The 27904-nt window shown below is 41.5% G+C and overlaps 1 protein-coding gene and 1 long non-coding RNA gene across 5 annotated transcripts in view; one reads left to right on the top strand and one right to left on the bottom strand.

Annotated features, from left to right (window-relative positions):
* Positions 1 to 17607, bottom strand: part of LOC113901194 — a 91469-nt gene extending 73862 nt beyond the window's left edge. Inside the window, exons 1-2 of the long non-coding RNA XR_003513344.1 lie at positions 16352 to 17607; positions 10992 to 11104 (exon numbers count right to left, since the gene is read on the bottom strand). This is a non-coding gene — a long non-coding RNA (uncharacterized LOC113901194). The remainder of the gene's footprint in view (positions 1 to 10991; positions 11105 to 16351) is intronic.
* NAB1 (NGFI-A binding protein 1) overlaps positions 16061 to 27904 on the top strand; it is a 49460-nt gene continuing 37616 nt past the window's right edge. For 2 of the 4 annotated variants that reach the window (XM_027555228.1, XM_027555218.1), the window contains exon 1: positions 16069 to 16343. The gene's annotated coding sequence lies outside the window, so the exon portion shown is untranslated. Of the gene's footprint in view, positions 16344 to 27904 lie in introns of all 4 variants that reach the window. The other 2 variants (XM_027555199.1, XM_027555208.1) reach the window with 2 other exon arrangements.

The raw sequence follows: 27904 nt of genomic DNA, 5'->3' as shown, positions 1-27904 counted from the left end.
ACATCTGCAGTATTTTGTTTTATAAAATTTTCTCTGACTGCAAAGCATTACAGTTGAAGGTGAATTTAACGTAACAACCTCTCCTAGGAATATATCTGTTGTGTTGCTAATGTGTTGTTTTTTTTTTCCTCCAGATTTCTTTCATTCCTAATTACTCTGACTGACCATTCACAAAAGGGTATTAAGCTTTGAAGATTTCCAAACCCCTCTGGTGAGGGAATATATATAAGTGTTCATATGTTTCTCACTAAATTTTAAAAGGTTATTCGTATCTGCAGTATTTTTTGGCATTTTAACGAATAATAACATATTCATATTACATCAACACTTACTTCATTGTTTTTCCTTTAAAAATTCTTTTTTAAAAATGTCAACATCTTCCCTGGCTTTATTTCGTTCATTAGTTACCAGTGCTGACTCTTTTTTCTGGCCAGTCTTCCTCCAGAAAACTTAGAGGAAGGAGATGACCTATTTGTCTTTGATTTTTGCTTCCAAAGATGCTCCGCCAAAGAACAGAAACTCCTTATAGAATGCATACGCTTCAGGGGCATCTGGCTCTGTCTTTAACTTGACAAAAATAAAATAATAAAGTTACGTTTTTCCTTCACACATTTAAAAGCCAGAAATAGATTCAGACGTACAGTTTTCAATCCATGTGCCAACCTAGCAAGCCGAGCGAAGCAGACGGCAGTGAGCAGGGCCACCTCCAGCCACCCTCGCCCACGCTCTGCCCCACTCCCAGGGCCCAGCCTCCCGCAGCCCAGCCCCGAGCCCACCAGCTGCTCCCATGGCAGCTGCACACTCGCCTCTGGGGCTGTTCCTGAGAGTCCTTAAAACCAGAGCATCGTGGCATGACTGTGGACCAGCTCCTCTGACACCAATGCATTTCTGAAGATTATTTACTCTTCAGGCTCTTCACACTTAACCATCAAGAATGGACTAGGGATGCCCCAGACAGCTGACTGTCTGCGTGATGTCTCGTGCTCAGTCAGTCTCCTCTGAGAACAGAAGTCAAGGACATGTTCTAGGTTCCCAGAGAGACGGACCCGATGTGTGCCTGGGGACATCTATTACTGTGTTTTCACCCTTCAAGGAAGGAAACCTCCCAGGCTTCTGAGAATTTAGAGCCCAGCAGTGTAACATGGTTTTAACTAACAACATACATGATTCACATTTTTTCCTTTGAAAATATAAAATCAGTTCTATTAAGTCTGTTATCACACGAGTTACTGAGTGATAACTCTGGCCTGAGCTGGGCAGATCAGTCTTCCTCACTTGAGTTTGAAATCAAGACAAAATGTTCCTCTCAGTCTGTCCTGGTTTCTCCAACAGAAAAGATGCACCAAGGAACTGTGGATCAACAGTAATGGGGCTGTGCACCCTGAGTCAATAAAAATACCTGCAAAAAAAGAGGAAAGAGAAATCTATAGAGAGAAGAGCAGAGAGGAGAAAGACAGCATGCTCCCCAGCTTCCTCCTGGCTCCCTGGTTTTTGGTTCTAGTCCCTCAGGAGGCAGGGCTGCCTCCACCCTTGGCACACTTCTCTTAAATGCAATGTTAAATCTGTTGTTTAGTCACAAAGTCATGTCTGACTCTTGGCGACCCCATGGCCTGGAGACCGCAAGGCTCCACAATGTTAACAGTCGTTCCTAAAATATTGACTCCACAATTTTCTGACAACAAAGCACAGTTATAGTCCTTTTTATCAAATTCAATTATTCAAACTCTCCACAATTTTACAATATAGACATAATCCTACAATATATCTAAATAGAAAAAGGTATGTTTTTGGTTAAGAATGATACAGAGCATCACTTGCAGCTGTGCTAACCTACCAAATCGCACCGCCTCAAATAAAAAACCACTTAATTCACCAAATATTTATTGGGCAGCTGCTAGCGACTCCATACCAGGTCAAAGGTTGGAGGCTTGAAAACCATTCAGACACAGGGCCTGCCTCCTAGGAGCTCTGGATGTGCTGCTGCTGCTGCCAAGTTGCTTCAGTCGTGTCTGACTCTGTGCAACCCCATAGATGGTGGCCCACCAGGCTCCCCCGTCCCTTATAATTTTAAGTGAACTGCTGCCGCTAAGTCGCTTCAGTCGAGTAAGTTAAATAAGTGCACCACATCTCCCTGAGGCTCACTGGAGAAAGGATTCACTCCCGTTTAACACTGTTTTCAGTGAGCACCTCAGTGTTAAGCAATGATAATCCTAGTTTGCAGATTTCATTTGATTCATATTTCAAGAAGTTAGGCATGAGCATCAGCTACAGAAATCTCAATGTTTAGGGTTTGACCAAAATTCTTTCAAAGATGTTGGATGAGTGTTATAGAGTTCTCGGTGAGGAATAAACAGCATCTTCCAAGATGTTTAGTATCCAACCAGATGAAACAGATCACACACAATTTAACTTCCCTCCTCTGATTGTATAGAATGATACATATCAACTTTGATATGAAGTTGAACTTCTTAACCAGGCTATGTTGACAGTAAAGCAAAGTCCTATTTGTCAAAATTCATCTAGACACTGTCAAAGTCCAGTTATATGTTATTTTCAAAGATTAAAGTATAGAAATCTTTATATTAATATTTTTACCACTTTTATGTACTTTTTTATTGATTATGCATTGAGGATTATATGTTACACTTTTAAGTTAATTTGGTGTTTGCAATATAACTTATAAAAGTAACATCTAACTATAAATTAACACATACTTAATACATAATATTTGCATAATACAGTGAATATTTTCTGACCTAACCCACAAAGCCATTTTATTGCTAGAGTCAAATCTTTATTTTTATAATAATTTTTTTTAGACCTTTACTTGCTCTCTCAGCAGAAGGTTTAACATAAGACTCTCCTCAAATTGTCTGAGACCTCAGGACTTAGTCCAAAGGAAGACAAGGGTGAATTGTGTTTCCAATTCTAGGTCTAGAGGGAAAACTCTGAATTTTTTCACTCGTACATAGTCCACTCTGCAATAATGCCTTTGCTGGTTTTGGCCCCTGCCCAGCTACAGTGAGGCCTTGACCTAGGGATCTGTAGTTACAGTTCTGTTCAAGTCCTTCACATACTCCTCAATAGGTAACCATCTTCCCCTAAAGGACAGAATTGGGCCAGGGTGGCTGGGTCCCAAGGACTACATCAAATTAACAGTCTTTGGCACAGTGAAGGAAACCACCACAAAACAAAAAGGCAGCCTATTGAACGGGACAAGATAATTTCAAACACTATATCCAGTAAGGGGTTAACATCTTAAATAATTCATATAACTCAACATTAAAAAACAAACACCAGACTGGGCAAAGGATCTGAGTTGACATTTTTCCGAAGAAGACATACAGATGGCCAACAGTCACCTGAAAAGATGCTCAATATCACTAATGATCAGGGAAATGCAAATCAAAACCAAAATGAGATACTACCTCACACCTGTCAGAACGGCTATCGTTAAAAAGAACACAAATAACAAGTGCTGATGAGGATGAGGAGAAAAGGGAAACCCCGTGGGCTGTTGGTGGGCTTGTAAGTTGGTGCAGCCACTATGGAACACAGTGAGGAGGTTCCTCAAAAAAATAAAAAATAAAACTACCATACAATCCAGAAACTCCAATCCTGGGTATTTACCCAAAGGAAAAAAAAAAAAAAAAACTAGAACAAAAAAAATACTAAAAAAAAGAAAACAAAAATACTAATTCTATAAGAAATACACACATTAACGTTCATAGCAGCATTATTTAAAACAGTCAAGATATGAAAGCAACCTAAGTATCCATTGACAACTGAATGGATAAAGATGTGGTATGTTTACAATGGAATACTACTTAGCCATAAAAAATGAAATCATCTGTGACAACATGGAGGAATCGAGATGGCACCACACTAAGTGACATAAGTCAGAGAAAAGCAAGTACTGTATGATCTCACTTTTATATGTAATCTGAAAAACAAACTGAAAACGGACTCATAGGTACAGAGAATAAACTAGATGGTTGCCAGAAGGGAGGGGAGGTGGGCAACATAGGTGAGGGGGATTAAGCGGTAAAAGCCTCTAGCTATAAAATAAACAAGTCACAGAGATGTAATATGCAGCATAAGGAATACGGTCAATAATATGGCAATAACTTCATATGGAAACAGATGGTTATTAGACTTAACAAGGGGATCATTTTCTAATGTATGCAAATGTCAAACCACTATGCAGTACACTATGTAATATTATATGTTAAGTGTATTTCAATTAACACAGACTATTCAATTCTGCTTTGGAAAATAAGAGAAATGAACGCACAGGGAGAAAAGTAAAATGAAGAATTAAGGGAAATAGCTTATGAGACAGGCAAGTTTTATAAAATATGTAAGATAAGTCAGTAACTTGAGATGTTAGATGTACATAAAGTAAGTATAACGCTTAAATAATGAACTATAATGAACATACCTGGAAACAGATGGAAAGAGCAAGAAATACTTAATAGTCACAATATGCTAAATATGTATGAGGCCATAAATCATCAAACACCCATGGCACACTTAAGATACAGGGGGCACATGAGGAGTTCACTATTTACGAGATTTTAATTCAGCCGACCATTGGCTCCTCACATCCTCTGCACAATGCATACAAGATTAAATCCATAACTGCTCATCAGGCTAATTACAGTGCAGCTGTCAGCCAGAAGCACTTGCTCCCAAACCTGTAAAGCAAGTGTGTGTTTTGACTCCAGGCACCTTCTATGAATTGGGTCACTTTGTTCAAATCTCAACTCTGAATACAGGACTGAGTATTCAGATAGTGTCATCTTATGAGACCCCTACATCATACCTAAAATGTGCTAACCTACCCCATCTCTCTCACCTTGCTTCTTGCTGTGTTTTCAATTGATTTAATAAGCCATGTGATTCAAGCATCTCGTTTTGGTCTGTAAGCCCTTCTGCTTTGTGAGCTCTTGGACAGCTTGCCTGCTGTTATACTTACAGGCTTCCGTTGTAGCAAGGTAATTTCCCACACAACAATAATATTTACAAGTTTTTAGCCTGGATAATAAATGGCATCATCTTGTAGACCTTTATAGCCACTTGCTCATTTATCCTACATCATATTTGTGACATACTCCCATGGAAGTTGTAGATCTATTTATTTTCACAGCTATATCCACTGTATGAATGTATCATAACATGCTCATAAATTCTTATTGATATAATGTAGGTTGTTTCCAGTTTTTAAATACAGCACCCAGTGATGCTGTGATTATTCCTGGGCACATGGAAGAGAGTCGCTCTGAGAATACACCTGGGAGTGCAAATTCTGGGTCAAAGAATTTGCACACCTTTAACTTGATTAAGTATTGCCAAACTTCTCTCCAAGATGATTGTATCAAGTTATACCCTTACCAGAAGAATATGAGTTCCTATGCTCTTAATCCTAGCCAACACTTGGTGTTGTCAGACTTACACACTTTGCTGATCTAATGAATCAACGGACGAACTCTGGTTACAAGTAATAATTCTGGCAATTTAAAAGCCTTGTGGCATTTCCTCATGAGAAAAAAAAATCTGGACACATTTTGTGTCATATTTTTGGACTTTCCTATCCTTTGTTTAAGGCCAAGTAAAGTTTCCTCTTTATTTTTCTAACTCTGTGAATACCAAAGGAAAAACAACTCTGCAACAGAATTTGTCATTTTTTTTTTTTCCCCATAGGGATTAGGGTTTGGAAGAATACCATGTTGGCTGTTTTATATCACAAAAATAACCCTCTGATTATAAAGGAGCACAAGAAAAAGAATTTAGCAGCACCCATGCAAATCAGTCTAAGTACAAATCAAAACTAAGTACATGACATAATGATGGTGGGTCAGTAGCTGGACAACTATTACTCATAGGCTGAGAATGCACTTATTTAAAAAATTCTAGAAAGTTGCTCCTTGCCCCAGAATATATACCCAAGAGGCTTGTTCCATACCTTAAATCTATTAGAAATTAATTGTACGGGGGTCGAATTTTTTTCATATTTAAGGAACTCCCAAAAAAAAATCTCCAAAAATACAGTTAGTACTTATATATTATCATCACCTTATTTGTCACATTTTTTTCAAAACCACAAAGGAAATGGGATATAGGACCTACAAGCACTATTGGATACAAGACAGAAGCCATCCTCAATTTACTCCTCTCCCTAATCCAGCCATTTGGACAGGTGAGTCTGTGTTCTTCATTTCTTGCTTAAACCTTTTGGATGACTTCACAAGAGCCCCAGCAGTGTTCTCAAAGTGTGGTCGAGGGGTCCCTTGTGACTTCAGATGCCCTAAACTAACTGTTTAAAAAATGCAGATTCCTGAGTCCCAGGCCTTACACTCAGAGTATAAAGCCCTAGAATCTGTGTTTTCAACAAATTACCCAGTTTGATTAAAAAGAAAACTCTTTTACAATTGAGATGGATAGCTCACATTAAGTACTGAAATCATAAATACTTAATGATTTAATAAATAATTACAAAGTGAACAGCCACATAACCACAGCCTAAAACAAGAAAGACAGCCTCGCCCGAACTTCAGAAGTACAATACTCCCTTTCCAATCACCTCCCTCTTCCCTAACTGGAACTACTCTTCCAAAGGTTAGCACTCCTACTTTGATTCTTGTACTCAGTGACGCTGAGAACTACAGCAACAGGATAAAGTGCACACTGCTTAGAGTATCATGTGAAGATGCTGCATAATTTGTTCTCTGCAACCTCATCTTCTGCCTCTGTCCTCTTCGCACTTCATTCTGAAGCCACTTGGAATCAGGTTTCATTGCACAGTTACTGCCCTAATTCATTGCTCTTGTTTCCTGCTGTTTCTCTGCCTCAGTACTTGCTGGGGAGTGCCTGTACTTCCTGAGTCTTTCTATTAAATCCATCCTTCAAGACCCGCTCCACCGTCACTTTTGTGTAAGCCTCTCCTGACTTTCACCCCTGTGCCTCATCCGAGGCAGAACCTCACTCCTTCCACTGTGTGACTGAGAACATCTTACAATGTAGAACGACTGTTCTTTTACATGTCCATTCCCCTTCTTAGACCAGGAATTAGGACAGAGGTTTATTTGCATATTTTTAAAACTCTCTTTGGTATATAGTACAGGCTTCAGTAGATGATCAATTGTTGCTCAAACAATCTCCAAGTATGCACATCTTTGGAAAAGTGGCACACTGCACAATTAATGCCTCCAGGTATATTTGGATTAGATTATATTCTTCCTTTGCTATTCTTGTTGCTCAGTTGCTCAGTTGTGTCCGACTCTTTGCAACCCCATGAACTGCAGCACGCCAGGCTTCCCTGTCTTTCACTATCTCCTGGAGTTTGCTCAAACTCATGTTCTTTGAGTTGATGATGCCATCCAAATATCTCAACCCCTGTCACCCTCTTCTCCTCCCACCCTGTGTTTCCCAGAATCAGGGTCTTTTTCAATGAGTTGGCTCTTCATGTCAAGTGGCCAAAGTATTGGAGCTTCAGCTTCAGCATCAGTCCTTCCAATGAATATTCAGGGTTGATTTCCTTTAGGACTGATTGGTTTGATCTCCTTGCTGTCCAAGGGATGCTCAAACCCCCATCTTCTGCATCCCCTGCATTGCAGGCAGATTCTGTAGCCACTGAGCCATCCACTCGTCAGGAAACAAACCAAGCTCAGACCTCAGGAGAACCCTGGGAGCCTGAGTTGGGGGTGGGGGGTGGTGGTGGTGAAAGCAAGCGAAGGAAGCGGAATGAAATGCAAAGTGGGGCAAGTGGGGGAGCCAGAATGATGTCTAGACCTCAGGGTGGGGTAGGCCATGCAGAGAAAGGAGTGGTCATGCTGCTCCAGGCGGCAGCGGGGAACCAGCCTCACCGGGGTCTTCCTTTCTTCCTCGGACAAGACACCTAGCTGTCAGGCTGCCGTACGGCGTGGAAAGCCCAGACTGCTCTGACTTCTTTACAACATCTTGTCCTGCCTCTAATCGCCCCCCCTCCACTGTTCATCTGCTTCTGCGTGTCCATTCTTGTGTGAAAAATGCCACCTTATAAGTAACCTATTTCTTGACCTTAGCATACAGGGAAGGTGGAGCATTCCGTCCTTCAAAACTCCTGCCCATCCACAGTATGTGCGAGGAGGAGTGGAGGGCGACCACAAGGGACAGAGGGGCCTTGTGCAGCTGCCCTGGCGTGCAGAGGGTCTGGATCGTACGCATCTGGGCAGCCTGCACGGGGACCTTCTCAGCAATGTAGATAGTCCTTACGCAAATGATCCACGACTGTTAGGCAAACTGAGAGGCTGGAAGGACGGGCGTGAGAATGACTCAAAGTGCATATAATCCAGAAAAGATACTGTCAGACAAAATGCAGATCTGTTATATCAGAAAGTAGTCTGAAAGGGAGCCAACACTGCCAGTTTGATCCCTGGGACGGGGGTAGGAGTGGCTTTGAGCATAGAGAGGGTCAAGGTCAGTGTGGAGGCAGCACTCTTGGGAGATGGTTGCTTGTGAAATGAAGGAAGAGTGGAGTCCTGAGAACGGCAGACTTCGGGAGACTGGGCTCCTCTTTCCTCCCCTAAAGGACCACGCAGTCTGCAGAAGGGTCCCAGCAGTACTGCACCAGTACTGTGGCTGGAGGGCCCAGTTCACTGCAGCAAAACAGGGGCAGAGAGACACGGGGACACCAGAGGCTGCCCAGAAGCCAATTTTGTCCGTTTGGCTGTGGAAGCCCAGTGGAAGAATTACCAAAGTCCCGAAGCTGCATACGTTCCTGGAGTAGGGGCACCTTCAAGAAGGTACAAGTTTATACCTGCCTTAAAGATTAATCAGAAAAAGAAAAGAGGTATGACTGTAACATCAGATTAAAGCTGCTCCTAATGTTATAAATATATAAATGGTATACACACACACACACACACACACACACACACACACACACGGCTTCCCTCGTAGCTCAGTTAGTAAAGAATCTGCCTGCAATGCAGGAGACTGGGTTGGATTTGATTCCTGGGTTGGGAAGATCCCCTGGAGAAGAAAATGGCAACCCACTCCAGTATTCTTGCCTGGAGAATCCCACAGACAGAGGAGCCTGGAAGGCTACAGTCCATGGGGTCACAAGAGTTGAGCACAACTTAGCGACTAAACCACCATACCCACACACACACACACACACACACACACACACACACATATATATATATATACCAGACTGGGCTTCCCCAGTGGCTCAGAATATATATCATACATTCACATCTCACACATGGTAGGCTCTCAATATACAGTTCAGTATAGACAACTAATATCATACGAAGTGCTCCATACATACATGTTCACTGCATAAGTTCCTGATTTTTGTGCTCTTTTCAAATAGATAAACTAAGAATTTTGTTTTCATTTTTATTTCATTGTAAACTGCTTCTGAAGCAAGATCTTTTTACACAAATAATATTGCAATGTTCCCTCTGATTCTTAATGTTAATGCATGTTTATTGTTGAAGGTTTTGATTAAAAGAAAGATAAAAAATGATTTATAATACCATCATCTAGAGATAACTGCTGCTAAGATTTGGTAAATTTCCTTTCATATTTAGCTAGAGTGATTACAGTTCATTCAGTTTTGTCCTATTTTGACTACTACTATTGTATCATGATCATTTCCCAAGGTTATTAAATATTAATTAAATGTATTCCATCACATTGATGTACTATAATTTAATCAAATCATCATCTCAAGTCTTGGTTTTTCAATTTGTAAATAAAGTTGTGATAAATATCTTCTTAAATGTTTATAAACTTGGATAATACCCTAGAAATGAATCTGTTGGATCTACTTGTATGAATACTTTGAAACTCTTGGCTCAATTTGCCAAGTTACTCTTCTAATGTTTGTTTACCTTTTGACCAGCAATTTACACAAGAACTCCTAAACTTACCAATACTGGAAGTATTTGGAAAATTTTATTTAAGAAATATATTTATGGTCAGAAAAAACTCACACTCTGTCATTATTGGAGACTGTTGTTACAGTACAAATTGAAAAAAAAAAAGGCAGCGCTAGCTTCTATTATTAAGAAGTCAAGGTCTTTACCATTCTTGACTCCCATATATTATTGCCAATCCTGGGCAGGCAGATGAGTCATGATGTATAAATCCCAGTAAGACAACAATAAAATTCAAACTGTAACTTGGCAATTGTATGTGAACATGATTTGCTTTTATGTCAATAGTTCTAAGTCTCTTATTGTACAATACATGCGTTGTCCTTTCCAAGCGTCTGCTCCTAGAAGGCAGTGTTGAGTAATTTGCTGTGACAATTAGCCCAACTTATTAATATTAACACACTCGATTTCCTCATATCTGAACCACAGTGTAGTGAAAGCACTTGGCGCAGAGGGTGCTTTCTGAACCCATTCTGCTTTTCTTTCCTTTTCCTGATATGCACTCCTACGTGACACGCACTTGTGTCTGATACGTTCAACACCTCTTCTAATCCAACTTAAAGGGAACGAACGCATAGGCTCTCTGCAAGTCAAGAGAGCCGGACACCGGCTCTTTCTCTGCCCCTTCTTCCTGCAGATCTACCCCCTATACTCCATCCATCCCTGCCATCCGTCCCAGGTCGAGAGCATACCAATATGGTGAGCTCAGAGGAATTTATGTTGGGGTGATCCCTTTTCTGTCTCTTCTTTTTTCTCCTTCAGGAGAGTTATGGATTTGGGTACTTTTCCCTTGGCTTTTCCACTTCTTCAAAGAGTTACGTCCCCTTTAGTTAACTTCTCACAAGTGCACTTATCTCCTTTTTGTCTCATCTCCTCCCACTTTCTTTCAACGCTTGCCCGTTTACTTCAAGAAAGTTCTCCTTCTTTACATGCTCTTTTCCTATTCCTTTACTCCGCGTCTTGGTTAATGAGCCATACACCTTTGTTAAGGGAACAAACAAAATCTTCCATCCACTCTCATGAAGGATGCTTTAAAAGGGGGACTTGAACTGGTGGGTCGTTTACCTGCACAGCGTAGGCCTGACGAGACAAGTGCAGAGACAAGGTGGGAGAGTGAGCACAGACTTGCTGTCAATCTCCGCAAACCGGGTGGAGAAGAGCAAAAGCCAAACACAGGACTGTGAGGAACAAGAAAAAGAATGAAGTGTGCAAATGGAAGATGGTCTGGATTAATTTCAGAGGCTGAGCAGAGTATTTTTTTTTCCTACTTTCCACTTTGCCTTGTGTAGCTAGCTGAGAGTTATTAACGGCCAGTGCTTTAGTCCATTCAGGCTGCTACGACAAAAAGTACCATAGACAGGATGGCTTAAAAAACAAACATTTATTTCTCACAGTCTGGAATCTGGGAAATACAGGATCAAGACACTGGCAGATGATTCTGTGTGTGGTGACGGGCCACTTCCTTGTTCATATATGGTTGTCTTCTCACTATGCCCTCACATAATGGCAGGGTCAAGAGAGCGCTCAGCAGTCTTGTTTATAAGAACACTAATCCCATTCATGAGGGCCTCACCCTTGTGACCTAATCATCTCCCCGTGGCTCACCTTCTAATAGCATCACTCTGGAGGATGGCATTTCCATATATGAATATGGTAAGGACACAAACATTCAGTCTCTAACAGCCGGGAATGAGCGGACAGTAGGTAGTGTGACGAGGCCTGAAACAGGGTCATGGAACAGTTAACTATACAGGGGCTACACAATGAAGGCCAGAAAAAAGGGAAAGAAGTGTTAGTCGCTCAGTTGTGTCCATCTCTTTGCGACCTCATGGACTGTAGTCTGCCAGGTTCCTCTGTCCATGGAACTCTCCAAGCAAGAATACTGGAGTGGGGAGCCATTTCCTTCTCCAGGGGAATCTTCCCAACCCAGGGATTGAACCCAAGTCTCCCGCATTGCAGCCAGATTCTTTACCAGCTAGGCCATCGGGAAGCCCGAAAATGGGGAAAAGGTGGGAAGAAAAGAGAGGATGCTACCAGAGAGGATGGAGGAGGAAGAAAAACAGGGCACTAATCTCTACAAAATGTCCATAAATTCTCCTGTCTTAAAGACAAACTTTTAGCTTTTATTAACATTTAATGCTTTTTCCCTCTCATATTCCAAAATTCTTTATTTGTAAAATGTGAGGACTACTGTCCCCGAATACACGTTGTTTTTTTTTTTTTTATATTGGAGCATAGTTAATAAAACCAGAATTACTCAATTAAGTGTTTGCTTGTATCTACTGCCTAATATATTAGTATTTTTCTGCTCTTTATATCAGCAATGTATAACATAAATGTTCTTATCTGTAGAAGTCAATTGGATTAGATGACTTCTAAGATCCTACTTGGCTCCCCACTAAGTCTGTAATTGGATGTTTTCATTTGCATTCTATAAGGACTTAGAGCCTATCCTGGGAATCTACAATTTTCTTTTCCAACAGGAATTGCAATATGAGTTCAAAATAACCAACTTATTGGAAACTAAACTAGTTGTATGTTGAATTTCTGAAAATTATTTGAAAATATTTTGAATGTACAAAGGTAGTTGAACTAGGTGAACTTCACAGTCCTTTACATCTTAAAATTCTATATTGGCCTGTATTGAAGATTTGTTTATTTTTAAGAAGACCAAGTGTCTTTAAAGTCATGACTCTTGAAATAATCAGTTATATATTAGCATACCTTTAAAAAACTTGTTTATAATCTTCATATATTTTAAAACATTCAAACCTCTACACACTAAAAACACCAATTTAATCAACATATACATCCAAAATTTTAAATTTCACATTGCAAAATAAGGGAAATTTAAATTATATTTCGGATAATATGAATATTACACAGGACTCAGTTAACTGTAGGGCCACCACCACATAGAGTAGAAAATCAGTTAGGTATGGAATGGTTCTGGTCTTCCCTGGGGGCTGAGAGGTAAAGAATCTGCCTGTAGTGCAGGAGTTGAGGGTTTGACCTCTGGGTCAGGAAGATCCCCTGGAGAAGGAAATGGCAACCCATTCCAGTATTCCCGCCTGGGAAATTCCATGGACGGAGGAGCCTGGTGGGCTACAGTCCATGTGGTTGCAAAAGAGTCGGACATGACTGAGCAACTAAACAACAATGGAATTGTTCTAAGGCAACCACAGAAGAAAAAGAGGATAAAATTATACAATATCTCAGATCTTATCGGTCATAAGCCATGTTATTCCTTCTCTCCTCTAGGAACATCTAAAATCATTTGTTCTGTTGTTTTGAATCACTGAAGCATTTTAAAGGAATCTTTCTAAAAGTAATCGAGTAATGCTCTTCCAGGGAAGTTTTCATTCTAATGTCAGAACCACTACCAACTTTCTACATCAGTTTGTATTCAAAACTTTATTTTAGTTTCACAATGCAGAAATATTTTTTTGTCCAAAAATTCCTTATTTTTGCAAATGCACTAATCATTCTAATAATCACTTTTTAAGATCCTATTAAACATACATTTACTGAATTCAACAGATGTGTAAAACATACTTACAGAATGGAATATAGAATAATACGAAACCAGAATACAATGGAATATAGAATAATCCAAAACCAGAATTGTTACCTTACAGGATGGAATGCTTTTCCTTAACAAACTACCAGGGCCTGGGCATGGCAGGAGACCGTGTTTTGTGAGGGAGACGTCAAGGTGGCACTAGCAGTGAAAATGGTAAGGAGGTGAATTTATTTAGAATCAATGCTTCTTTACCGGAGTTGTCTCAGATACAGGTGAATGTCTCAACTCTCTTTTTGAACAGCCATATTAACTACAGTGTTGTCATACAGACATACAGAATTGGATGCTAAAAGCTTAAAATATTTTCTTTTCTTCATTTTCCTTCCTCCCACCATTTCCCTCAGCATCATGGGTGTTTAAAGCAATGCAAAGTGGGCCAAAAATGCCATTCTTAATGTGGGAAGAACATACTATCTAAATGTGCTCAGAAAACAAACAAGGAGAGACTTCCATGTTTAACTGTAGAAATAACCAGTTAAAAGGCAGAAGAAAATGTATCTGCCCTGACACATTTCCTTTTCAGCACTGTATTCTATGCTGGCCAGAGATACAAGTTTGGGAAGAGGATTTCATGTCATTTCTTCCAACTCTGGAAACAATTCTACTGGGAGGCTCAATAGTTCAGGTAAGACAACTCATTTCATGACTGATGAATCACTGATTGTACACCTTTACGTAAGTAATTTTTCTCTAGCTGTTCAGAACCAGTAATGTGTGCAAAACATCAAGATTCCAGAGAGGAACTGGAAGAAAATAATCATGCAGATTTCATTTGTTCATTTGAAAACTGAACAAATTTAACCTATATCTTTACCTGTATCTTTCCAAGAAGTTGTTTTTATTACAACCCATGTTAACTTTCTCTTTAGAACAGGGTCCAAAACTGCAAATCTGAGACAATGAGGCTAAGACACACTTCCAGTAGTGATTCTTCAATTGAAGAAAAATTCAAGGAAGCATGCTTATTCATATGATACAGTAACACAACTATTCCTGACAGAACCTTCCACTAATACAGGAGATTTAATTATATATATTACATTGTGACATTACTCTTTCCTATAACATGCTTTTGCAAAAAGAAAAAGGTTCAGTACTTTAATAAGGTCTTTTTCTTTCAATGTTATCAGCCCATCCATTGCTGCAACATAAAGATGTGGTATGAAGAATTTCCCATCTCAAAGAATGCCTTGTATAGCCATCAGCAAAGTAGGCACACTCTGGGAGGCCAGCCAGGATGTGGGAATGGCCTCCTATAAAACCGAGTTTGTATATGAACATTAAAACGTAATTTTACCTGTATTTGCAGTCGTTTTATATTTACTAAACGCTCTCTAGCCTTCAAGAACACCATCCTAAAATTCAAGGAATTCTTCCCTTGTCCCATTTTTGCAAAGAAAGGAAAAATAGATTCTAAAACAAATTTCCGAATTTTCTGGCAATAGTTTAAGTACATTTTTGGAGGTGTTTTAATACTTTTCTTTGGTTAGAAAAAGTTCACGCAAACCAAATTAAAAAATTCTACAGCGTGCCCTGGGAGCTCAATTTTAACACATCCCAGGGCTGTTCTAGCGCCGTCGGATTTTTACACCATGGAAATAGAAAATATTAACCAGTGAAATAACAGGCAGGTTTTCAGGAGAGTTGACAAGGTTGGAATGAAGTTACCCAGCAAGCCAGACAGTTGTCAAAGTCGCACTTCGGAATCGTGGGTTCCCATTCCTTCCCACCTTCCTATGCCAGAGGGGTGGTGGGGAGGGGGCAAGATGGGCGAAGCAGAGATTCACAAGGACTGCCAGTTTCTCTTCCAGCCCCGCGCACCTGCCAGCCCTCCCCCCTCGCCCCCGGCTTCGCGGCCGCAGCCAACTTCCCGCAGGACCCGGGGGCCGGCCGACCCGGGGGTGGGGGTGGGGGCGGCACCTGGCTCCCGGCCTCGGGCCGGCGGGGGCGGGGCGAGCCAGGCGCCCAGATCGGTGGGCCAAGCGTGCTATTTTTTTTAAAGTCAGCCTCCCGGGGGATGTTGGATTTGGCGGGGTGTGCTCTTTGAAATACTATATTGGGAACCTCACACATTAAACAATTTTTTTTTTTAATTGCAAACCTTCCCAGTTCACCCGGCAGCTGGCAAGCCTCCCCTCTCTCCTGCCCGCCACCCCCGCCTTCTTCCTTCCCGCCCCTTCTCCCCGCCGGGCTCGCGGGAGCCGCCCCCTCCCAGGCGCCCGTTTGGTTCCTCCCAGCTGCCGCGTGAATGGGCCGCCCTCCGGGTTCCGTGGGGCGGGGGCGGCGGGAAGAGGCCGAGCCCCGGCCCCGGCGGCCGCCGCCCCCGCCCCCGCTCCGCGGCGGCCCACGCCGGGATCTGCGTCACTCGGCCGCGCGGGGGCGGGAGCCGGAGCGGCGCATGTAGCAAGAGCGGAATCTCCCAGCGTGACAGCGCGCGGGGGGTGGAGGCGGCGGAGGCGGGCGGGGGAAGGGGGGTGCCGCGCGCGAGGGGAGGGGCGGGGCGGGGAGGGGAGTAGGGGGGAGGGCGCAGCGGGGGAGGCGCCGCCGCCTCAGCCGCCCGCGCGCCCGAGTCGGGAGGAGCCGCCGCCGCCGCCACCGCGGCCGAGCGAGTGCCGTCGGGGCTGGCGGGCGGGAAGGAGCCGCGGGCCCGAGCTGGAGGGGGGGAGTAGGGAGAGCGCGCCCACCACCTTCCCTTCCCCCCACCTCGATGGGAGCGGGGGCGTCCCGGCCGCCGCAGCCGACCGAGGAGACCGAGCCGGGGGCCGTCACTTCGGAGTTGGGGCTGAGGTGTCCTCTGGGGAGAGCGCGCCAAGACCGCTGCAGCAGCTGGCCGAGTACGTACCGACTCGCTGTCCGCCAAGTGCCAAATGCCTCAGTGCTCGGGCGAACTTGGGGCGGCGGATTCTCCGGGCTGCGCCGGCACTTGGTGGGGCGGGCGTCCAGGGCCGCGGGCTCGGCGCGGCCGCTGCCGGAAGGAGAGGGCGGACTCGGGCTCTTGTGGACGATTCCCGGAGAGAATCGGTGCGCAGGGGCAGCGAGAAGAGGGCGAGCCGGGCCGCGGGGCCGACCTGTGCGTTCCGCTCCCAGAAAGCCCGGGGTGCGGCGTCCACTTTTCTGACCCGGCTGTGGCCGTCGCGCGCGGCGCTGAGCGCTCGTGGGTTGTGCGCGGTGGGAGCGCGCGCCGGCCCCGGAGTTTTGCAGCCTCTTTCCGCAGAGGCAGAGTCTTTTTGTTGGTTTGTTTACTTTAGAGTCTTAATTTTCGTCCTGAGTATCCTCTCTTTCGGAATGTAGTCGTTTTCTTTTTAAAGGCGGAAGGAGAGTTTTGCTTTAAAGTGGCTTACAGAAACTTGGCACCGAGGTGAGATGGAAGCGAGAGACTCATTTGTGCTCGCTAAGGCCGAGTATGGAATTTGCCAACACATGTGGGACATACAAGCCTTGGATGCAGAAGTCTGTGACCTTATTTATGGAGAAACGTTGCGAGGGCAGTCAAATGCTTTGGGACTGCAACTTCGCGGTTCACAAGGCTCAGATGTGAAAGGACACTTCCGAGTGAGCCTAAGTTTTGTAAGATCTTGGGCGAAAGGATAATTGAATTGGAATATGCATTTAGAGATTCTGCAGACCAAGTTTTGCAGCAGGTGATCAGGAGAAATCCTTGACTTGCATATACTTAATACCTCACTCAGAGAGATTCGGGAGGCAGGGAAAATTTGGGGGTAGCTGTCAATTTAAAATTTCCCCCAGAAAGAGTTGGTTTGGAGTAACCTGTCACTACCAATTGGTTTGCCAGTGACATGTCTGCAAACTTAAGGAGTGCAAAGATCAGAGCTGAGAGGGAAATACTCAGATCTTATTTAAAAATATTTTGGCAGTTTTAATAGATAATATTAGATTGCATAGGAACAGTGAAACAGAATTTTAAAAAGATTAGTCACGTAGGAAATGCTAGGCTGTTTTGTTGGAGAAGTGTGCACACAATGAAATACCTTCTTAGATTTTCACTTTTTTGAAAAATTTCCCTGTAAACCATACCAGATTATGACATGTCGGAATTTATGTGTGGGTTTTAAGAAGGAGTAGTGGGAGAAAAGATGCATAGGATTTACTTTCTCTATTTTGGATGGGAGCTGATGTTTTCCAGAAGACCTTAAAAAGCTGCTTCTAGTCCAGCCTAAGGGCCAGTAAAAGTGTCTCTTTAGATTCAGGGGTATCCTTTTTCCTCCATTTTCCAGTACTTGAAACATTTAATACTGTATTTCCGTTAAGTTTTAAGAACTATATTCTCCTTGTAGGTATTATTGTGCATGTTAGGATTCTCTTTGGAGAAGGAAATGGCAATCCACTCCAGTATTCTTGCCTCGAGAATCCCACGGACAGAGAAGCCTGGTGGCTACAGTCCCCGGGGTCACAAAGAGTTGGACACGACTGAGTGACTGAGCAGCAGGATTCTCTTGAGAGTTTATATATATCTGCAAGGTCAGCCTACTTTATTTCTGTTTGGGTATTAGTTATTGGGAAATCAGGTCATGAAAGAAAATACCAAAGAACCATTGGAAGGTTTCTCGTTTTAATTTTATTATTTTTAGCAGCTTGCACAAAAGTTAATATGTCAGCCTGGTATTAGGAAAATTTTGTTTTCCTTGGCTCTGGTGATTTCCTATTATGTGTGAGTAAATCTGATAATAAAAAAAACATTGAGGCATTGTAGATTTTGATTTCATTCTTACTGCTAATTATGGATGTAGCGAACATGACAGAAATCCTTAGGAATACTGTAGCCGATACAAGGAAATTTAGTGAGCTTATATAGCTAGTAAGTAATTTGCTATATCCAGTGGATATATCTTTCCTTGTTTGAGAATTAACAAAATTAAATAATCTCGGTTAAATTAATGAAAAATTTTCCTTTTTTGTTGACTAGTAAAATCCATTGCCCTTTAGAAAATTAATATATTTCCATTCTCCTTGTTATTTGGAGAATCAGTTAAAGCATTAGGTATTTTCTTTTAATCACATTTTAAGAGCATATTGGCTTATTATTAAAGATTTTGGGGATTTGTACCATGGCTGTTTTGAAAGAAAAAATTATAATGTATGACAAAGTGGCAGAGACCTTTGAAGAATTTATTGCATGAACGTTAAATATTTAAAGTAAAAAATGGTTGCATGGCAACAGAAGTATGTCAGGTTTTTGTGTCTGTTAACCTAGACTCTGGGCTTCGTCTGGTCCATTATAAGTCTAATTGTTTTTGTTGGTGCTGTGCATGTACATTATTAGGAATAAAAGCTTTGTAAAATTTACCCTTAAATGTGAAGCATATTCTGGATACCACAGAAGTATGATACATTTTATGTTACTTCCATGGAAATGACCATTTTATAATACTTTTTGAACAGGTTAAGATCTTCCTTAGTATAATCGTCTTTGTATGCATATTTCATAAAGTTTATTAAAAATAATAAGGAATAAATAATGCCCACTTAAGCTTAATATAAGGTTCCTAGCCCCTGTGCTTTGGATTTAGTTTTAACTGTTTCGTTCATTCCTTTTAGTAGAATGAAGAGTAGTACAGTTCTTATATTAAATGCAAATTTGCCTTTTGATCTGACATTTTCAATAACTAGTGCAATAGTAGAATATATTCTCTTAAATATGAAACAAGTGGGAAGTTGATGTTGGGGAAAAAATAGTAATCCTTGTCAGAATTCTCACAGCTAAAATATACCATTAAGCTTTCAAATAGTTTGTTATTTATCAATATATTGTATTTAGAGAGTTGCATCTTAATTTGTAGTACATGTTGATTTAATAATTTTTAAAGAGGAATTTCTGAAATAAATAAAATTTTATATGTACTGTGTGCACACCACATGCTCAGAAGGCACTTAATGTTTGGTGACTAACTTGATTGTTCGTTGATTGAAGAATTTCCAGTCATTATATGAAATACTAGTGTTTACCTGTTATTATCACAGTTAATGCATACTTACTATTTAATTGCAAAAAATCTGATTTTCCTAATACTGATAAATTTAAGCTTACACCTTGAATAATTAAAATTTTAAGAGATTTATATGAAATTTTTTCCAGCTTCATTCAGAATTCAGAAAAAAATCAGTAGGCGAGAACATTTTAAGTTTGCTAAATTATTGTTAATGTATTAGAAGATATATGTTTAATTCATAGATATTACAGTAATAAGATCCAAAAATACCTCTCTTTTTTTTTTGGCTTTAAAAAAAATATTTATTTTTAACTGGAGGATAATTGCTTTACAGTATTATGTTGGTTTCTCAAAAATATCTTGCCTTAAGATATATTCCTGAATGTTTAACAATAAATATGCCTGGTTAAATCATTTGATACTTGAAACACATACATAGGACCGCCCTGCAGTCTTAAATAACCCATGATGTAACTAAGCCACACTTAGTTATTTTAGGTTGAGTTCTGGGACTAGGAAAAAAAATTCAAATAATTCACTCCTAGGCTCAAGGGTCATCCAGATTCTGGCTTGTCTTTTCAATCTCAACCTGTAAAGTACCCATTGCACCCTCTCCCCAGGCTCCTATACCTTCAGGCTGTGTGTGCTTAGTCACTTGGTCATGTTCGACTCTTTGCGACCCTCCGGACTATAGCCCGCCAGGTTCCTGTGTCCATGGAATTCTTCAGGCAAGAATACTGAAGTGGGTAGGCATTCGCTTCTCCAGGGGATCTTCCAGGAATCAAACCTGTGTCTCCTGCATTGCAGGCAGATTCTTTACCATCTGAGCAACCAGATAAACCATGCCTTCAGGCTACATTCTCCCAAACCTGGCCTTACCTCAGATGTTTTAAATGTAGCCACCCACTTCAGATTTCCTATTTCCTTCCTTGCCATTTCCTGTCTCTACCTTTCATTCCCTTAGTGTGTACCCGATCTCATCTAGGTGTTAGAGGAAAACAATCTGGTGGAACTAATTCACCTTAATCTGTAAATGACTCATGAGCTAACTCTTCCCAAGTATTTTCACATTTTTTTTTTAGAAGTCTGGAAGAGATTGGTGTTAATTTAGATAATTTCACAGTAAAACTTTCAGACTGTGTTGGGAGGCAGGAACTGATAGTCCTCTGCATAAGTCAGATTTTACTAGAATTTTGCCCTTGGTTTCTCCCCACTCCTGGAAGAGTCTCTTCTTTGGAATGCCGTAGACTTCACAGTGTGTATATACATTTGTGTATATACATTTGTATATTTCCTGCATCATGAAGAGGAGTATTCCAGAGTAGTGTTTTTTAATCCATTTGAATCTAATGATCGTTAATAAGATTGATATTTGTTATCTGGAGATGACATTTTAATTCATAGAAATTAAGAGGGAAAAGACCTAGGATCTCTTGTGATTGAAATTGACTTCTTAAAATGCTGCTGTTGGGGCTAGGCTAATAATGATGTATTCTGGTAAAGGGAGCTCATCTGGCCATCTTATGGGAATCCACCATATAATTAAAGAAAGGGGAAGTACTGAGGATGAGGGAATGAGAAAGATGGTAGGTAAAGTAGCAGGATGGGCCTTACTAGATTGGACACCAGTTAACACAGAGGGGATCCCTTTTGGAATACAAAGTGAAAGTCCCTCAGTCGTGTCCGACTCTTTTCGACCCCATGGACTGTAGAGTCCATGGACTTGTCCAGGCCAGAATACTGGAATGGGCAGCCTTTCCCTTCTCCAGAATATATTCCCAACCCAGGGTCGAGTCCAGGTCTCCCGCATTATAGGCGGATTCTTTACCAGCTGAGCTACAAGGGAGGCCCAGGAATACTGGAGTGGGTAGTCTATCCCTCCTCCAGAGGATCTTCCAGACCCAGGAATCAAACCGGAGTCTCCTGCATTGCAGGCATTCTTTACCAGATGAGCTACCAGGGAAGCCCTGATTTATAAAAGGAGACTGCTAATCAGAGTCTGACTCAAATGTTGGGTTTCATTTAACAGAGGCTTTTAACAGAGATGTTATTCCTCTTTCAATACTTAGATGAGAGGGATAAAAGCTGAATGAGACTCTAGTCCCTACATCTTGCATGCTAAGTTACTTCATTTGTGTCAGACTTTGCAACTCTATGGACTGTAGCCCTCCAGGGTCCTCTGTCCAAGGCAAGAATACTGGAGTGGGTTGTCATGCCCTCCTGCAGGGGATCTTCCTGACCCAAGGACCAAACCCACCTCTCCTGCATTGATTGGCAGGCGGGTTCTTTACTGCTAAACCATGAGCTTCTGCCATCGAGGAGCTTAAAGCCTGAGGTAATCTGTTCTACAGAGCCATGTAAGTTTGCTTCTCTGTTCCATGGCTCTTTATGTTTAATACTTAGCATAGCATTTAGCATAGTGTTTAAGTGTGTGCCTGCTTCTCTGTCTTCTGGTTCTTAACTGTCTGTGAAGAACCACTGGAGCAAAGTCCAGTGTTTGGCACAAGCATCAGAGGAAGGTTAACGGCTACAGAGGAAGATGGATAGGTCTAGGATACCTGTATGAGTTGTTTGGATTTTTTCCTCCATCCAGTGGGGAAATTTGCATAAATGAGTAAAGGGCCACATCTGTACTTCAGGACAATGAAGTCGACATTTCAGTATGGCATATTTTGAAGGTGAGGAGGCTGTTTTCAAAGTTGGGGCAAGAAGCAAGGGGAAAATTAGAATTAGGTGCTTTTGAGGCAGAGAAAGGTTGGTGATGTGGCCTAAGGGCATGTAGATTTGAAGAAGGAAGAGGAAAACAAAAGCATGAGTGGATAAAGAAGATACACACCCTGGAATATTCAGCCATAAAAAAAATTCTGCCATTTGCAACAACATGGATAGAATTGGATGGTATTCAGGCAGAGAATGACAAATACTATATAATATCACTTACGTGTGGAATTTAAAAAATAAAACTAGTGAATATAACAAAAAAGAAATAGAGTCACAGATATATAACAAACTAGTGATTACCACCTGGAAAAGGGAAAAACGGACGGGCAAGATAGGAGTAAGGGATTACAGGTACAAACTACTATGTATAAAATAAATAAGCTACAAGGATATATTGTACAGCACAGGAAATAAACCAGTATTTTATAATGACTGTAAAAGAAATGCTGTGCTGTGCTTAGTCGTGTCCAGCTCTTTGCCACCCCATGGACTGTAGCCCACCAAGCTCCTCTGTCCATGGGATTCTCCACGCAAGAATACTGGAGTGGGTTGCCATGCCCTCCTCCAGGGATCTTCCCAACCCTGGAAGGGATCAAACCCATGTCTCCCGAATTGCCGGCAGATTCTTTACTGTCTGAGCCACCAGGGAAGCCCATGAATACTGGAGTGGGTAGCCTATCCTTTCTCCAGGGGGTCTTCCTGACCCAGGAATTGAACTGGGGTCTACTGCATTGCAGGCAGATTCTTTATCAGCTGAGCCATTAGGGAAGCCCAGAAAAGAAATATGACCTTTAAAAATTGTGAATCATTAAAAAAAAAATTGTGAATCATTATATTGTACACCTGAATCTTTTGTATGATATTATACATTAACTGTATCACAATAAAATTTAAAAAAATAAATCCTTTATTAATCCAGAAAACTGAAAGAGTAGTGGTGCAACTAAAAGTAATGAGAGCTGGAAGAACAGATTTGGGAATCTGGAAGAGGGGAGGAAAATTACAGCACATACTTCTTTTTGGCTTACCAGATTTGAGAAGTTTGACAGCATCCAATGTGAAATGCTGAATTATCAGAAAAACAATTTGGGTTCTCACAAGATCACTTTCTAAATTAAAAAAAAAAAATAGCAAGTACTCATTAAGTTTGCTTTTAGTGTTTTATCAATGGAGAATACTTTGACAACTTGAATTTGATCACACTATTAAGTGAGATTTTATTAAATCACAAAGTTCTTTTTTTTTTCTTTGCAAAGTAGATGTATATGTGTGAGTCAGTGTTTGGTGTGCATTTGGATTTGAGAGCAGTTGGCAGTGACTTCATGAACCACTGGTCCAAGCTACAAATAGCGGTTTGGAGGTCAGTCTGCTATAGGTAATATTGAAGCCTAGGAGTGGACGGAGATCATCAGGGGAGAATATGGAAAGATAGTAGAAATGGGATCTAATAAAAAAATTTGGAGAATTCCTGCAGTTAGAGTAAGGGAAGGCAGCATAACATAGTAAAAAAAGTCAGGTGAAGAGCATTTCAAGGAGTGATGTCAAACTGCAGAGAGGTTAAAGAGAAAAGCTGGTGATCACTCAGTAGTTACTTGGGAGCTTTGATGGAGGAGTTGGGACAGAAGGCAGGCTGAAGCTTCCTGGACTAGATTGAGGCAGGTTTGAAGGAATGGTTCTTCTTTTTCCTTGTGACCATTAAACACCTCTGTCTTAACCCTAAATCCCCACATCCCAGCTTGGAGAAAGAGAAATTGTATTTCCCATATTTATACTGAGTTCTGTGTTTTGGTTCAAGGACAAAGCAGGAGTTGACCAGTAAAGTTTTTGGAGCCAAACCAGCTCCTTACTTCACTTAGCATAGTTTAAATCTTGGCAGATGACTGATCCTACCCCAGAAGGAGCCAAAGTGAGTTTGTCGTTAAAAGGTTCTGGAACAAATTATTACCATTTGAAATAGATCATTGAATAGCAAACAACAACAAATGGCCTTAAATGAATCCACTGTTTTATTCCTCTTCCTTTGGGACTAACTGGACTGAAGAACATTTAAGCTAGTGCAAGTGGAGGTTTGCTGTATATAGGCAGCAGGCCTTTGGTTTAGGTTTTGAATGCAGTAAAAATGGGTAACTGATTTCTCTTAATTGTGGAATTCATAAAAAGGTCAGACTCAGCATGGTTGTTCCAGCATCTCTTGCAAAGGCCAGGTAACTGGAGTTTGCAGCGGAGCAGACTTGCTGTGCTGTTAGCTGCCTATGTTATGTTGCACTATATTAGAATCCTTTTGTATTCACTTCCGATTGGAGAAATGCAGCTTTCTTTTGACTTATTTGACCTTCGTGTTGAAGCAAGAGTAGACACAGAGTTTGTAAAAACAGAAAATCTTGTCTTATAAAAATTTTCTTTTAAATCAAATTAATATATAAAGTGGTGGATGTTTAAATGATCACAACAGGCTTTATGAGAAACTGAAATGTGCTCTTAAAGGAATAAAGCTTAGGGAGAAAACTCCTTTCCCAGCGGTAAGTGTGGGCCTTTAGCAAGTCTCCTGGGACTCTAAATAGTTCACTTATTTATCTTTCATCTGGTGTCTTGACTTTGGAAATGTACACTTGGTCTTGTCAGTCCTTGTGGAGATGTTAATAATGGTAACTACTTTCTTACTGGAACGTAAGAGCTTTCTCTTAGGAAACTAGGGGGTTTCCTTTTTTTTTTTTTTTCCTGGGTAAAAATGACAAAGGATAAAAATTGAAAATTAATATTTTCTAAAACCATTGCCTATCTCAGAAGAATAAAGCCTAAGTTTGAGTTTTGAGTTCTCTTCTTCTTAAATTTCTCTTTTATATTTGTCCATGATATATTCTTTGTTATTGCTTATAAAAAGATTCAAAAACTCTGTTCTAGATTTTCTCAGGTAATTTTTAGTTTACTCCATAATTTGGGGGAGTATAGGTGGTGAGGTCATTGATGACACCATGAATCTTGCAAGGTTACAGCCCTTTTATAAAAAAGCTTTTGCGTGTGTATGTGCATACATACATATTTATGTGTATGTATGGCTTAAAGCTCAACATTCGGAAAACTAAGATCATGGCATCTGGTCCCATCACTTCATGGGAAATAGATGGGGAAACAGCGGAAACAGTATCAGACTTTATTTTTTGGGGCTCCAAAATCACTGCAGATGGTGACTGCAGCCATGACATTAAAAGACGGTTACTCCTTGGAAGGAAAGTTATGACCAAACTAGATAGCATATTAAAAAGCAGAGACATTATTTTGCCAACAAAGGTCCATCTAGTCAAGGCTATGGTTTTTCCAGTGGTCATGTATGGATGTGAGAGTTGGACTGTGAAGAAAGCTGAGCGCCAAAGAATTGATGCTTTTGAACTGTGGTGTTGGAGAAGACTCTTGAGAGTCCCTTGGACTGCAAGGAGATCCAACCAGTCCATCCTAAAGGAGATCAGTCTTGGGTGTTCATTGGAAGGACTGATGCTAAAGCTGATACTCCAATATTTTGGCCACCTCCTGTGAAGAGTTGACTCATTGGAAAAGACTGTGATGCTGGGAGGGATTGGGGGCAGGAGGAGAAGGGGACAACAGAGGATAAGATGGCTGGATGGCATCACCGACTCGGTGGATGTGGGTTTGGGTGAACTCCGGGAGCTGGTGATGGACAGGGAGGCCTGGCGTGCTGCGGTTCATGGGGTCGCAAAGAGTCGGACATGACTGAGAGACTGAACTGAACTGAACTGATTGATATTTTTGTGCGTGTATACTCTGGAGTTGAAAGCCTGTGGAATTACTGCATTAAGTGTATGAAGGGAAAATGGGTTTCCTTCCCTCTATCTCATACACTTTCTAGAAACCCTTCTATTTGGTATAATATTGTTCAATATAGACTTGAACTTGGGTCTGTAACTCCCCAGAGCTTGTTTTTGTGGCTTAGTGTTCAGCTGGATGATAAATTCTCTCCCTCAGAAGTCTCCCTTTTATGTGGGAGGACAAAACAAATCCTCTTATGAGTGATTCACAAGGTGCAGAGATGTTTTTATCCAGAGAACTAACATGACATGAACACAAAGGTGACCAAAAGCTGTACGAGTTTGTGGTGCCCAGAGGGTGCCCTAACCAGGGATCTTCCAGTGTAGTTTGCCAGGTTTGCCAAATCACAAGAGTCTTCTGAGATGCAACCCGAGCAAATTATATTTTTCAGAAGCTCCCCCAAGGGATTTCCTGGCTGTCAGCAGAAGTTTAGTGGGCCCAAATTGAATTTTTTTTTTTTAATATATACCTTGGGAAGTCATCAGGTCATGACTTACAAAGAGCCATAAAATTTGAGGAGGTCAGTAGTTGATGAGAGCAGACTGTGGATGACACAGGGGTTCCAGGAGTTGGGGTTTCCCAGGAGTCAGTCCTTAAGGTGGTAGGGAAATGCATTCTCCTTGGACGGGATGACTGAGACTAGAATTTTGTATAGCAGTCTGGCCAATGATGTAAAGCAGAAGTCCCAGATTTGTTGATCTGGCCTTGAGGGCTGTTCCCAGTGTTCCTCAGCTTGCCGAGTCTCCCAGTTGACAGTTGCTCCTGACTTTCTTGAGAGTGTACTTGCATTTTCTTCCAGTGTATGCATTCTTTTGGCTTTCTATAATTTTTGCTATAGAGGGCTGTAGGAGCCTTTTAATCCTACAGGTGCATTGATTACAAGTTTGTTTCTCTTAAACGGAAGTGCTTGGCCAGCTCCTCTATGTATGTGGGAGGTCTCCAGGCAACTGTGAATGACTTTTCAATAAAACTGCTAAGAGGTCAAGAAGTGCTTTGCTGGGTCTTGTTCTGTCTCTTTAAAGGGAGACTTCTCTGCCTTCCTTGGGCTCTAGAAGTATAACTTCCTTGGCTATGTCTTGGGCTCTAGAAGTATAACTTCCTTGGCTCTGTCTTGGGCTCTTCCACACACACTGGCTTCGTCCTCTCTTGAACCCTGAGACAGACTTAGGTTCCATGCTGTTACTTTGCAAACAGGACCACTCTGCTTCAGCTTTATGCTTTGCGCCACATTCTCTAGTGCTGTGTGTTTGAAAGAGAATTCCAACATCCCTAGTTTTATGTATCCCTGATGCCTAGGTAATCCCATAGTCACCTATTAGTCTCTTTCTGGAACCACAGAAAGTGTTTCTAAAAAATGGTAACCGTTTCCTCTCTTTCATCACTTACACCTAAGTGATCACCAAGTCTTGCCATTTATTTGTCTGAATTTTTCCTGCCTCTTTTTTCTCCGTTTCTAAATATACCACCTTGTATCCTATTAATTCTAGTTCATACTGAAATCTCTCATCTGCCTGCAAGACTAATCTTGCTACTTTTTCTTTATAAAATAGGAACTAACTATACCTATCTCACAGGGCTGTTGTGAGGATGAGACATCATGTTAAGTGCCTATTTATCATACGGTCTGACGCAAGTATTCAGTGCATGCAGTACTTCTGGCTTGTGATACTGAGCCCTGGTGGCTCAGACAGTAAAACGTCTGTCTACAAAGCGGGACACCCGGGTTTGATCCCTGGGTCGGGAAGATCCGCTGGAGAAGGAAATGGCAATCCACTCTAGTACTATTGCCTGGAAAATCCCATAGACGGAGGAGCCTGGTAGGCTGCAGTCCATGGGGTCACAAAAAGTCAGACACGACTGAGCGACTTCACTTACACCTATCTCACAGGGCTGTTGTGAGGATG

This window comes from Bos indicus x Bos taurus, chromosome 2 (assembly GCF_003369695.1).
Source record: "Bos indicus x Bos taurus breed Angus x Brahman F1 hybrid chromosome 2, Bos_hybrid_MaternalHap_v2.0, whole genome shotgun sequence".
Taxonomy (NCBI): domain Eukaryota; kingdom Metazoa; phylum Chordata; class Mammalia; order Artiodactyla; family Bovidae; genus Bos; species Bos indicus x Bos taurus.
The sequence above is the reverse complement of the archived record's forward strand: the minus strand, read 5'-3'. Positions and strand labels throughout refer to the sequence as shown.